The sequence below is a fragment of the Arctopsyche grandis genome, chromosome 3, assembly GCF_051622035.1.
Source record: "Arctopsyche grandis isolate Sample6627 chromosome 3, ASM5162203v2, whole genome shotgun sequence".
In the NCBI taxonomy this organism is placed as follows: Eukaryota; Metazoa; Arthropoda; class Insecta; order Trichoptera; family Hydropsychidae; genus Arctopsyche; species Arctopsyche grandis.
The window spans coordinates 8,644,305-8,657,171 of NC_135357.1; the positions used below are offsets into that span (position 1 = coordinate 8,644,305).

The 12,867-nt window shown below is 31.5% G+C and overlaps 2 protein-coding genes across 2 annotated transcripts in view; both read left to right on the plus strand.

Annotated features, from left to right (window-relative positions):
* Window positions 1-12,867, plus strand: part of LOC143908985 (uncharacterized) — a 146,225-nt gene that overhangs the window by 52,041 nt on the left and 81,317 nt on the right. The gene's annotated exons all lie outside the window — the stretch shown is intronic.
* LOC143909971 (uncharacterized) overlaps window positions 1-12,867 on the plus strand; it is a 73,481-nt gene that overhangs the window by 8,167 nt on the left and 52,447 nt on the right. The window lies entirely within an intron of this gene.

A 12,867-nucleotide genomic window follows, 5' to 3' on the forward strand; every position in this document is an offset into this window, starting at 1 on the left:
GACCGAGCTATGCTGCTGGCTAATAATAATGTCGTTACCTTTCCAAAAATTAATCTAAATAATTTAAATCTACTATTCGATATTCAATATTCGACGCTGTGCTACAAATCGCTGCAAAACACGCGGCTCATTTCGATTTCTGTTTTTTTCTAAATTCGCGACTGTTTAGCATTGACTTGGATAATGCTGAGTATATATTTATATACTAGTTAATAAACCAAACAAATAATTTATTTTATTCTATTTTTTATAACATCAATTAATCATGCGCACTCGCTTAACATATTGCTACAAAGCGACGAGTGTACTAAACAGATTAAGACTCAAGAAATTATGTACATATGTATATTCAATACATATTATTACATAAATCGAAACCATACATGACATCTACGAGCTGAAACATCGTATACAATACGATCAATAACATTTTCATTTAACAATACGAATATATATATATATATATATATATATATATATATATATATATATATATATATATATATATATATATATATATATATATATATATATATATACAATAAACCTCCACAGAGACATCTATGGAGAGAAATCTGGCGAAAGCTGAGACATAACACAATAACTCAATATTTCGCGAGAGAAATAGGGAGGGAAGGCCAATTTTGCAGGAATCGTTTCAATAAAAATCAGAAAAATTGGCAACTTCTGATAAGAAAAGACTGACCTGGTTACAAACCAAGATCTGACCAGCAGTAACCAGTGTGATTCGAACTCACAACCATACTGACCATAGCAAGACATCCTAACCACTAGTCCATGCTGCTGGTTAAAAAAATAATTGATTAAAATAAATAAGTACATTATCGAATCATATCAAATTCTTTGTACGTGGAATCATTTGACCTTTAGACACAATATGGACTCCAAATAATACATATATAAAGTAATTCAATACGATGTATCGAAAATTTAATTAAACGTAAACAAAGACAATTTAAATTTACACGTCGAAACCTTTCAAGTCGAAAAAGTATCATATGTATACGAATCCTGGTCAAATCCCTAGCTCTTTAATGACGCACTCATCTGAAAAACACACACATATGTAATACAAATCTCCAACATACATACATACATAACCCTAAAGTTTCGCTATTTAAGCTTATCCCTACGAATACAAATACAAAATACCACGACATATCGGAAAGGGACTGAAATTAAGGGCTACTCGCAATATTTAAACTTGAAAATCCATCATTACACACACACACACACGAGCGTGTACATTGTAGAGGGGCAAAGTTTCCATGTCATGATCACATCGAGAGCGAAACTCATTATACGAACAACCTAGTACGACCCGCATTATGCTAAATTACATAAATACATACATACATACAGCCTAATAATATCTGAGTAGAGTCTACGTTGGACGCTGTTCAAAATGTTCCAAATATGTACTACTCATCTAATTTTCCCCAGAAAGGCATTTCATTCGAGCAGCTTTCGAGTGAGGCAATATATGTTTATAATTAGTTATTTTTTCACGTGTGAGCTTTTCTATGAAAAGGTTATATGTGTGTTTATGTTGTTTCATCGATTCATCGCAAATATGTATGTATGTATGGTGTGTTCGGTGAAAGCTCCTTAAAAATTAATCCTTAGCGCTCTATTGAGCACGTTAATGAGACATGCTCTCGATTTGCGCGATCTAATTCAACACGGTCGTTTTTTGTGTGCGTCTTTTGTTCGGTAAATAGTCTCTAATAAGAAACTCTCGGTGTATACAAAGTTGGGTTTCTTTTGATGTATTATATGTATATGTATATACATATGTAATCCTCGAAAGTTTTCTATGCGCCTTTGAAATGATTCTGCGTAATGTATTTTAAATGTGAACGTTTTGGGAGTTTGATATTTGCGGCTTTAATTAGTAAAATGTTTATATGTTTATAATTTAAACAAATGTGCAATTATGAGCTATGGACGTGCACATTCACTCTATTGTCACGGATATTCCATTAGATCCGTCTTGTTGAAGCGTGTGGAATCTATTGTCGATTTGGGTATCACTTTTGATCCTCAGCTCACCTTTCACAACCATATCAAAAAAGTCGCTGACGTTTCCTTTCGTCGACTTGGATTTGTTTTGAGATATGCAAGATTATTCTCCAATCCTTTGTCTTCTCGCTTGCTTTTCAATTCGCTTGTGAGAAGTAAGCTAGAGTATAATGCGATTGTGTGGAATCCGCATGAAGCAAATTACTCTCTGATGATTGAGAAAGTGCAAAAAGCATTTCTTCGTTTCCTATATAGGAAAGAATATGGGTATTACCCATATCTCTACCCCACTCCTTTCCTTTTGGGCATGCTTGGGTATAATTCCCTTGAACTTCGGAGAAACTTCTCATTAATTCGTTTCGTTCTCCTGCTCTTACGTGGTAATACGTCATGCCCGTTGTTGCTGGAGCAGTTGGGGCTTTATGTCCCTAATCACTATGTGCGTGGTAGACATCATCATTTGCTGGCTGTACCTCCTGCCCGCACAGTCCTTTTTCGAATGGCTCCTATTCCAAGAGCTATCCGACTTCTTAATGAAATCGTTGCTGCCGAGACTGAATGTGATATTTTCCACCTTAGTGAGCGTAAATTGTCGGAAATTACTCTAACCCATTTATCTGGTAGTCTGCGCTCATCATTGTTTTCATGATTGATTGTGATTTATGAGTGAAATTTTGATTAACTCTCTTCCATTTGGGCCTTACAGGGATGTTTTGTATTTGTAGTTGTTTCTTACATATTTATTGAAATTGGCTGTAGGTGCAAGGCATTCCTTATGCTATATTTTATTTGATATTTTTACTTTATCTGTTATTATTAAATGCTATTTTTTATGTATGTATGGATGTATTTATGTTTGTGTTTAATTGTTATTTTGTTTTTTTTCTTTTTTGTGTTATATTTTTTGACCATTGTGGCGCTTTAGGAATTCCTGTTATGCCACAATGGTCTGTTTAAAATAAATAAATAAATAATAATATGTATAGTTTTGGCTAATAGAATCAAAGTACAATTTTCAATTTAGAACCACCGAATTTGATGTACTATTGTTGCAGTTGAAGTGTGTATCTTCCAGTTGTAATATATTTCGACGAGTTGAAATACATTCCAACTCACCTGGTACCAACTGCCGTTTTAGTTTAAGTGTATTTTCAGTTGTAATATATTTTGACTAGTTGGAATATATTCCGTCTAACCCACGTAAGTTGATTCGTATGGCGAATTACATTCCAACTGGTCAAAATATATATGTATTATAACTGAAAATAGAGTTCGATTATAGGTTGGTACCGGATTAGATGGAGAAGTTAGGTTTTCGTGAAAACATCACTCGACTGGTAAATTGAATTGGAAAGTCACATTTTTGTTTAGACACATTCTTAGAGCTATCGTAATACGATACTCAATACCTTTATTCGTAATACCTAGCAAATATTAACACATTATTGAATACCAAAGCATTCGTAAAAACATCAGAGCTTTCCAAACTTAACGGTTATATTACAACTGGCGCACATTGTTGAAAGTGTATTTGCACTTGTAGATACAAACTTTACTAGTTGAATTGTATTCTAATATGAAGTTTTTGTAATATATTTCTTATTGTGATTTATTTTCTTACATGTTATTGTATTATTTTTATTTTTTACATACCTCCTTTACGTTTCACTTACAATTTCAATTCAGGAAAAAGATTGCCTCTTATCCGATCGTTTTCATACTTTGCCATATTGCTCATTCAATATAAGTAAATGGATCCTCCTCCATTACGGTGGTGCAAAAATATCGTGTAAGACGCGTTTGAAATTTGAATTTAGTTTTAAACATACATAGATGGCGGTAGTAAAATAAAATTATTGGTATTTTTATTCAAAATAATAATTTTATATACAAATTATAGAAGAGGTATGTTTTTAAAAAACTTTTTTTTTATATTTATTACATGAATATTAATGCGAGCGGCCACATCCGATTTCTTATTTTTTTCTTATTTGTGTGATTGTATTATTTTTTTAATAAATCTTGTTTACATGCTTCCAGCCATAGTGCGCTTTGGGGCAACCTGTAAAATCACTATGGTCTAAATTTAATTTGAAATAAATACATATGTAAGCCGATTTTTTTTGCACTCGGCCATATGCTGGATAGACCTTAGATCGTGTCGGTTACCACTATCACGGTACGCCACGTATATATTACGAAACATATCGACGGCTTGGTGCACAGATATTGTATTTCCATTTTTGAATTTGTATCGAATTTTAAGTTTGTAGACGCTGGAATAATTCAGGCTTTTGCCATTCAAGGTAATTAATTTAGTATGCATAAATTACTTGAAATTATTAAAAACCTCAAATATAGAGTTTTGAGCTCTTTTTCCTATTATGCTGTACATTAACATTAGAATAATATAATACTATGATTACTAACCAAATTAAATTAAATTTTAAAATAGAAAATGATCAGTAGATCAGTAGCTATCAAAATAGATATAATATGTATTGTGAACATAATTTCGTAATAATAAAAAGCATTTAAAAAAATCTAATTATTCCAGCGTCTACAAGCTTAAAATTCGATACAAATTCAAAAATGGACTCACAATATCTGAGCAACCAAGCCATCGATAAGAATATTTGTCGCACATATGTATGTACATATGTACTACGGTCTGTGCTATTATAAATGAGCCTTAATTTGGCAAGCATAAATTAAACTTGGCAAATTAATGAGAGAAATTACATCAAACGAAATGAATTTAAACAAAGCTATATTTAAAATAAAGCAACAAAAATATAGGTACTGTCTTCGTAGTTAATATCCATTAGAAAACTTTTGATCGGATCTTCCGTTGATTTGTTCAATTAATTAATTAAGAGCGATTGTGTCGAAAATAGCCCCAACGTTCACAAAACCACCGAGGATTATTACAATATCTGTAAGACGTCCACAATTTATTTCATTTTCACGAATTCATAGCACGATATATGTACATACATACGTATATACGTACACTTAATTTAATTAGTGTCGAGGCGACTGACTTGCCGTATCGCAAATTTAACGGTCAAACGTCTAATAAGCCAACTTCGACGATCAAAAGCTACAGACTCCCCCGCCATAGAGATATTCGCTGCCAGTCTAATTATCCGAAGTGACCTTTTCGCGAAGGGTTTCGCCTCTTTAATGGCCCAAAGCTATGTCTCAGGATCGTCAATTTTCGATTGAATCGCTCCCAAATTGTGGCTCAGTCTCCTCGTAAAGATGCCTCGGGGCCGATTTGCCACCAGCTAGTGTGTAAACAGAACGTTTGATACGATCATGAGAGATGTTAAATGAATCCGATGATAGTATATTATGATATTTGCACACTGGGCTGCACTGCTACCGAAATATATTGAATTAGCGTGGGGTATAATCTACATACATGCATACATTTGCAAGCCGAATTGTGCCCAGTTCGTGTTTGCTTATCGAGCAATAACGAACACTATTGAATTACTCGTTAACGACCGCTATTTTGAATTACAATACGTAAATTGCTCCCGAAGTAAATGTGTTAATATTTAAGCCCTTGGCCGTTGCGGCTTAGTTGGATACAAGTTAATATATTTATTTATGTGAGTGTATATACGTTTGTAGATACATATATAAAGATTTCCGATCCGTTTGATTGTTCGAATAGCTAGATATTGTATATTTTATATGTTGTATATAGATAAAGTAAAGTTTTCGTAGCATATTGTCTACAGACAAACATTGTATTGTTGAAACTTGCCTACAGCTTTCAAATTATATAAGTTTAATATTACTTTGTATATACATACAGTTTCAAAAAGTCACTCGTATGAGTTGGATTCGCCTTGCAGAATTACATATGGTTTTATGTATACGTAAATAATTGAGCTTTGGTCCAAAAGTTAAGTTTTGAATGTCATCTGAATAGTGTATGTACATTGGACTAGTGGTTAGCATATTATGCTTTCGAGCTGAGTGGTCACGGTTCGATTCTCACTAGTAGCTGTTGGCCAGACCTTGGTTTGTGACTCCAGGTCGATCGTTTCCTTCAGAGTTTGTCAATTTTACTGATTTTCATTGAAACGGTTCCTGTAAATTGGCATCTCCTTTCCAAACTCTCTTGCAAATCTCAGTGCAAGTTATTCAGTGTCTTGATGTTCGCCAATTCCTCCAAAGATGTCACTGTGGATGATCTTTGTTTGAATTCGCATTGTACATATGTATATGTAAGATGCTTGCATTAGCTGTATAATTGTATTAGTACATTCAGCTATCTGTAAGGGGCAGTGTACATGTTTGATTGAAATAAATAAATGAATAATAATATATTTAAGAAAATTTATAAAAAAAATCACTATTATCCAGCAGTATCGGTTTATAGTTGCGTTTATTCTAACTATAAAACGATGGTTGCCGGGATCGATCCCATGGTTGATCTCGCTTGAACATAATTTATTGCGAGTATTTCTGTAGTGCTGCTGGTCGGACTTGTATATTTGTTACCCCTTTTTTTTTCAATTTAAGTTTGTCAATTTATTTGATTTCATTATTGATACAGTTTCTCATCAAATTAACAAAAACCATCCTACTCACCATTTCAAACAATTTCAAAATTTATAATCTATAAATTGATATATGTACATATGTATGGACAAGTTTAATACCATAGATGTCACTCATTAGCAGCTCGATATATTCTTCTTCTTTCTTGGGTTAGTATAAAATTGAGTGCCACCTTTATTATAAAATGCCAACCAACATTTTCCAAATATATGTAAATAAATATATATATATATATATATATATATATATATATATATATATATACAATGCATGTTCATGTATTACATAAATTGGGCAAATGGCTGGGGAGGGGGGGGGGGGTTCAACACATTCAGATTTATTAATCCAATTCACTCTATCATGCGTAAAGAAGTTTTCACTTAAAAACATATATGCATCACATAAGTAACGGTTTATTTATTTTTTTCAAAATAAACTTCATTAATTCAATAAATTATATAATTTTCATAATTGAATATGATTTCAAAATTTATGAAAATATGTACAATTTTAATACCATAAATTTTGCTCAAGAGTAACCCGATAATTTTATCATGAGAAAATATATAATTACATATGTACATATGTCCATCGGCTTTGCCGCATTTCCCAAGTATTAAAAAAAGATAATTTATAAAGATACTTTGCTTTTTAGATGTTGACAAGTTGGAGATGGTGAAAAATACTTTCCAATCTATCATTTTTAAATGACTGATACAAGTTTAAGCGTACATATTTATTTCAATATTTGATTAAAACCCGTATTTTTTTAATCAGAGTAGCTCTCTGATTAAGCTTTTTTTATCCGTAGAGAGGTTGAGGGTACAAATATCGGCCAGAATCGAGTAATTATTCGATTTATATTCGATATATATCGTTGCTGGTAAGATTTGCATGGTTATTAAATCCAGATCGACCATCTCCTGTTAGAGTTGGGCATTTCATAACTTAATCGTTAGACGGATTCAATAAAATCAGCATCCGTTTCCCGCAAATTCATTTGGCTGAATATTTTGTAATTATTTTTTGTATGATTATAATTCTATTTAGTGAAAAAGTGTATTAAGAATTTTGGGGCGAATTTATATAAGAAATTTAAGGTTATTTCCTGTCAAATGGAATGTATCAAATGTCGTTTTACAGATAAGATTTTCCTCGAAGGCGCATTTTTTTTATTTAACCCTTTTGTATTATACATTACGTCGGTTTTGTTCAAATAGATTTGCATCTGTGCAAATTGCCGTTTTCTGTTTTTCTCAATAGTTTTTCACGCGTTCTAGTTTCAATGGAGAGTGACAAATTTCAACTTTTCCCTACAAAAAAGGATTGGTGTTTTCGCATGCTTTTGGCAGCGACACAACCCTTCGTCGAGAAAGTTGAATTTGTTTGTTTTCAACCGCACTGAAATCAGATAAAATCTCTGGTAGAATGGAAAAGCGTGCGTGTGTACTGAGTGAAAAAGTTTGTTCTGATTTTATCGCTCAATGGTTTTTTTTTTAAATATACCGTAAAAGTTACGAGCGTACACCGAACGCATCGATACGTCTAAATTAATTATTATATTCCCAAATGGAATCGTGTCAAAGCTTATACATTTTCATTAAAAACCTACATAGACAATAAAAAATGTTATGTCGAATACGCTCGTAAAAATATTTCGACAGGTCGACAGTATTGTGTGTGATATTTTTCGCCGCACGTTTTTTCATACACACGTGTATTTAATTATATATACATATACTATAAAATATATATACTAGTGCTTACGAAACGAATAAACTTTAGTATGTATTTTATTTTAATTGGTTTTGAAAAGAGACCCATTTATTCCGATACGAGTCGTATGTATATATTTATGTACGCAGTGAAATTCTTATCCTCTTCAGGTTTTTTGGTTCCATTAAGGTCTAAATCTTCTCGTAAATTCCGCTTACTAAACATCTCAGGGACAATGGGATTTTCTAGTTTTACTATACAAATGAAAATTCTACAAATAAAGTACAAAGTACATATATAAAACTGCCCAAAGTGTTTTACATTTACATATCAGTCTCATTATATTTTCTTTCAATAGGTCGTTTTCAACAAATTTTTACACTTTGAGATAATTTTATAAAAAATGATTTAAAGCTTTGATGCCAAACTGTATATTTATATACGAATGTATTATACGTATATTTGAATTTGACGTATTTGCCGGAATCTTTGCGCCTTCGGAAAATATCTCGAGATTTCAATAAAACGAGAAAATACGCGTTCCGTTAAATCGGAAAATGACACTAACGTCTCTCTAGTCGACTGTTGGAATGCTGAAAGAGCATAGTTTAGTGGCATATAGAGAAATACAAAAAAAATCACATACGAGGAGTATGTGATTTTCAACATGGGAAAAATCTGCAATACCGTTATTTTATATCAGAAAACTCTTTCTTACACATACATTTATATTTACATTAAGTCGTATGCAACAGCAAAACCACATTCTAATTTATAATTTAAAATAAATCATATTTTACATTACTTATAAAAAAAATACTTACGCTAGTTCCTCGCCCCATTTATAATACACATATGCTATTTTTTTAAATTATATTATATTTTATGTATCAAGTAGATATATTTTAATTTTTAATTATGATCGCAGATCGGACCTCTATCGCGTCCCAATGGTAACGACCCTTAGGTAAGGATATCTCAATTGAAATTATAATAAAGCCTAGCTTGCAGCCCTGCGCAAATCTCTCTATATCTCTCTCTTTATACATATATATATATATACTATTTCTCTCTAAACCCATTCCGAAGAAACTCCTTGAGAATTTTTCAAAGCACAACCCTAACTAGATCCTCCCTGTATGTGTGTGTGAAAATTTATCACGTGTACGAGCACAACCCTAAAATCAGTCCTCACGAAATATTGCGTGTTGGTCTAATGTTATTTGAAATACCCTTGAGCTATGTGTACTTAGGACCGAATTCTTCCACCGTCATACACGTATACGACTATTGCAAAAAAGTAAATGAAAAGAAAATTTCGGTATGCTAAAGTTCAATTCGTATCAAGTATCTTTATTTGTATTTGGGCGTGTTTTGCGGAATTGGTCCTTCGAATGTGCGACGTGCAAAGCTAAACGACATTAAACGATTCAAAGTTAATCGGAATTGAAAGCGGTAAAATATGCGACAAAGGAGAATAGCAAAAACGATGGAGATGAGTTCTCAATAGTGCCTTGTGTAATACGAGGCCACTTGGAATATCTTTCTGTGAAAATTTCGAACGAGGTGAGTACCGGGAAACCCTTTTGAGAAATGCCCCATTATTCCGATTGTAATTTGAAACTCCACTTTTTCCAACTAATGTTGTATTCTTAAACATGTCTTATTATTCCTTTGAACTTAAATTACTCTATTCATTTTTATTTATATATTGCTTGTTTTTTAGATAGTAGCTTTATTATGTATTGAAAATCCTTCATATATTATTATTGAATTTTCTCCTGTTACACTTAAGACGATGAGGGGGCACTTGATGGTACGGCCGGTATCGAAATTCGATTATAATTAGAGCTTGATCTCTATTGTTCCAGAATTTATGAGGAAAAAATGATCAACTCTTATGAAATCATCAAAATTTGATGCGCTTAATAGTAATTTAGGCGCTTTGGCTGATACGCTCTAATATGATTTTTATTATACATACATATTCGCCTTTTTAATAAGCACTGCTTTAGATAGATTTATTATATTAAATCTCACAATTATAATATAATATGCTTCATAATTAATTGTACTGTCTTTTATAATAGGTTTATGCTCTGCAGATAATGAAATATTACAATTTTTAGTACCAAATATATAGCTAATATTAATCATATTGTAAACTGAAATTATTGTTGTCTGAAATCTCTTTTATTAAATTTTAAGTTGCCCGTAAATGAGATTTTAATACCAATATAATACATATGTGTATGAACAGTAGTGACTTATTGACTCCATTATTATATACTTTACATATGTACATATATTGGACCGGAGTGAAAAACGAAAATTTTAGATTTTCATCAATGAACCTATTGGAAAACTTCCGTCGTATCAAGGTAACGTTAAATAAAAAATCATGAATTTTAAAATTTTTCCTATGCCTCCAACCAATCGATTTGTCCCAACGAACATTTCGAAAAAGTGGATTTTTTTCATATATCTACTTTTTCATAATCGTCACGTACTTTTTACTATTTTAAAAAAATATAAACGCTTAATATTTACATATTGGCGTATATTTGGATCAATTATGATAAGTTTTGACTGATTAAAGAGAAGTGAAAGTCACCGTTTCGCCCAAAAGTCACCATGCAAAGCTCGCAATGGATTTTTGTATGCGGAAAACGTTTTTTTAATAAAATTGTCATTTCTTTCTTGTTTCTATGATTATTTTTAAAATTAAAATCGTTAAGAGCTTACTTGGGTACATACCTTTTATTTTAATACAAAAATCCAAGAAATTTACGAATTTTATAAAATATAAGGAGGCCAGTGTGACCTATTTTGACGCAAAAATTAAGTCGAAGCAAGTCATTTTGGCCTCCTTACATTTCATAAAATTCATATATTTTTTTGTCAATTTTTTGTATTCAGATTAAATTTATATAAGCAAAAAAGCTCTCAACGACTTTTATTTTCAAAATAATCACGGGATCGTGAAAAAGATTACGATTTTCTGAGAAGAACGCTTCTCTCAAACACCCATTGTTATTCCGTTTGTTACAGACATTACTAACAAACTAACCAGTAGATTCTATGACAGAATCACTAATAACCATACTAACACACTTGTGAAGAGTCTCGGTGATTACAACAAAATATCTATACCCTTCAGGTATAAACACAGATTACCTAAACACAATCTGCTTTAGGTCATCGACTTTAGAGAGTCTTTAATTAATATTATGTATTAGATGTATTATGTACATTTATAAGGATTGTAAATAGGTTTTTGAGCTCTTTTTCCTATTATGCTGTAGATTAACATTAGAATAATATAATACTATGATTACTAACCAAATTAAATTAAATTGTAAAATAGAAAATGATCAGTAGATCAGTAGCTATTAAAATAGATATAAGATGTATTGTGAACATAATTTCGTAATAATAAAAAGCATTTAAAAATCAAAAACAAAACACCCATTGCCAGCGCGGCGAGCTTTGTATGGAGACAAAACTAATCATAAATGACTCGTTTAAACAGAAATAGATTGCTTATTGATACATTTTTTTTTTTTGTTAATACTTCGAAAGTAAAATTTATTCTCAAAAAAGATAAATATGAAAAAAATCCACTTTTTCGAAAATTTTGTCGAGATAAATCGATTGGTTGGAAGTATAGGACATTTTATTTAAATCGATGAAATTTTTTATGTAAAGTTTCTTTGATACTATCAAACTTTTCCACTAGGTTCATTGACGGAAATCCAAAATTAGCGTCTTTCTCTCAGGCCTAATGTACTACATATACATACATATATGTATATGATTTCATTGAATTTAAATTGATACATTATACATTTATAGATAAGCACTAACTTGAACAAAGTTTCATTTTTTGTAACTACAAACATATATAGTTTGTACATTGGTATTATTTTAGATAAGAAAATTAACATAGGCGACAATACATCATCGAGTTATGATAGACACTTTTAGAGAAAACTACTCGAATATCGATTAAATTTCGTATATATTATTTACAAGCCAAACAAGATAAGGCAACTTGTACAAAAGCCAGGTTGACACGACAAAACAAAGTTCGATCAAACTCAGACGCCCAGTAATTACGATAAGCGCTCCCCGAAACTCAATTTGAACAACTTTCAAATAAGTATTCGGCCTGAAAAACGACTCGCTATATACATATATATTTGTATATGTATATATATATATACTATATGAATATTACGTAATTTATAAATGAATTGCCGAAATTCTGTAGGTATAAATTATATCTATGTAGTGTGTATTTGCATCGGTGAATTGAAGCTATATCTCCGCGTATAAGCCGACATGAAAACGTTGAACATTGGTTTCTTCGGGATTAGCGCGAAGCGAGCGAAATTGTGTATCCAGGATTATCCCGATAATTCAACACAAGTTCTAATGACATATTTGCTATTCAAGCAAACGTTGAATAACATATCAGATCTATAAATACATATTTGGATATATTATTATATTTGCAATTGATCC